Genomic DNA, 2,429 nt, shown 5'->3' with positions numbered 1-2,429 from the left:
GTGTGTCTGTGTGTGTGTGTAATACCAGTGTTGAAATATTTAGTAAAGGTTCTGCATTCAAAACTTTACTTTGGTTAAAGTATCTGCAGTGAATCAGTAATGTTAAAGTTATGTTAAAGGCGCTTTATAAATACAGTTTATTATTATTATTATTATTGTCACTGAATTACTTATATATATGATACTACTATAATATAATATGAATTTCGCCCCCAGGATCAATAGAGTTTCATTTTCATCCATAATAATACGTCATAATTAATTTGTTGATCATTTCTTATTATTTTATTTATTAAACTGCAAAAGCAATCAAATAAATGTAGTACAAAAATAAAGTAGAAATAATACCACTAAACTGTATTTAAGTAAATGTACTTTATTTGTTTGTTTCCTAAGAATCATAAACAAAAAGTCCATGTTAACATACAAAAGACAGATAATTCATAATAAACAAAAAATACATAATCCTTTAAAATCCTTTTGTCCAGAAATGTACTTAGTTACTCTGTGTGTGTGTGTGTGTGTGTGTGTGTGTGACATACCGACACTCAGGTGCAGTGGTGAGACTTTAGCAGCAGGTTCGACTCCACCTTGTGGACACAAAACAACATTACACCAACAATCACTGAAAACACTGCAAACAGAACTGTAATAAAACGTCAATAAACTCGAGTTTTTTACGTCAGAAAACCGAAGGTTTCTTAAATAAAACTGAAACAAACTACATGTTTGTTTTTTGAGTGTAAACCTGCTCAGTGAGGTTTTATTTCAGTGAATCTGCCTTTATCTTTACACAATATAATGTCATTAAAACTACAGTTAGAAGGTTTAAATGATAACATCTGTTCCCCTTTCAGTAACTGAGGCCTGAAACTTAAAGCTGACAGATTCTGAACTCTTGCTGACGGACAAGTTTCCACATGATTCAGCTCATAAAGTCACTGCAGGCTGAAATATCTGCTTGTGTGAGTCAGTCTAATGTCTGTGGTATGTTTCTGTTAGCAGCTCTTCTTGGTGTTTGTTTCTACAAAAATAAACGTAATACTGTAATAGAATTGGTGTGTTTTCTGCACCTCCGGTTCTGCAGCACCGCAAACAACTGCAGTGCTAACAACTTAATTCAAAGTCCCAAAACATAAAGGATCAATGATCACAAACAGATAATACTTACTACTGTATTTATTAAATTAAGACATATAAAATAAAAACAGATACTTGGTCTCCATTATAACGGACTCTGCTCTGCAAACCAACTACAACAACTTCTCAATATTAGACAGTCGTGAAGAGAAACAGTTTAATAGATCACAATCAGACTTCAGGCTTTGCAGAGACATTTTATTACATCCACTAACTTTGGATTTTAACCAATTAACCAATTAAAGAACTAAAACTTGATGGTTTATTTATTGTTATTAAAGTTATTTGTTTATTTTAGATATATTATTGAAAATATTGAAAATATTGAAGTTATGATCTGCTGGTCAATTAATATGGTCAAAAACATCTAATAGTAGTTTTAATATCAGGAATAGAACGATTATCGGATCAAATATTGAACCTTTTTCCAACTTTCCTTTTCGTTTGCCCATAAAATAAATTACAGATATTTTGACAGATGGATTGATCGATTCCCGATATATCAATTCTAATACCTGAACTTTGAATTTCAGCCGACACCGAGTACCGATCCCATACAAATACAGTTAAATGCTTTTCATTTGTAGCTGTAGGAAATGTTGGGGGGGGGGGGGGNNNGGGGGGGGGGCTTTATGAAGCACATTTTCCAGGAATAAAAAGTATCCAGGATGCAGCTGCAGGAACGGCTCCACAAAAGTGAAACCAAAACACTTCGATCATCCTGTTAGTTTAGGAAGCGTTTGAGTTTTCTTTGAGCCGAACATTTTAAACATCAATATCATAGAAGATCATTTAAGTACTTTAGTTACATTCCTGGTTATTCGCTGAATCTTTTACTGCAAATCTTCCTTCCTTGATTACTAATAATTAGTATCTGTATCAGTTGACGGTAATTAAGATGTTTACCTCCAGCATCCTGCAGGTTTTTCTCTCCCGCGCCGCAGTCTGAGGCAGCGTGTGTGTGTTCCTGGGTGCTGTGTGTGTTGATGAGCGAGCGGAGATGCGCGATGTGTCGCCTGAGCATCTCGGTGTTGGCGTCTCTAAGGACGGTGAGCCAGGAAAAACAGTCTGCAGAGCCGGCGCATTCCAGGAAGACAGGAGGGTCGCCGCCCTCAAAGCCTGAACACACACACACACACAACACACCAACACCACGTAGCTGTGAGATTAAAGCAGCATTGGTCTCCTGAATGTGACCATCCTGTTTAAAACTCAAATTATTACTATTACAGTCATGTAAGAACCAAAGCTTTATTAAAAAAAACTAATCTACAAACCCCAGGCAATCA

The sequence above is a fragment of the Morone saxatilis genome, unplaced genomic scaffold (assembly GCF_004916995.1).
Source record: "Morone saxatilis isolate NCDOM2014 unplaced genomic scaffold, NCSU_SB_2.0 Contig12, whole genome shotgun sequence".
Classification (NCBI taxonomy): Eukaryota; Metazoa; Chordata; class Actinopteri; family Moronidae; genus Morone; species Morone saxatilis.
The sequence above is the reverse complement of the archived record's forward strand: the minus strand, read 5'-3'. Positions refer to the sequence as shown.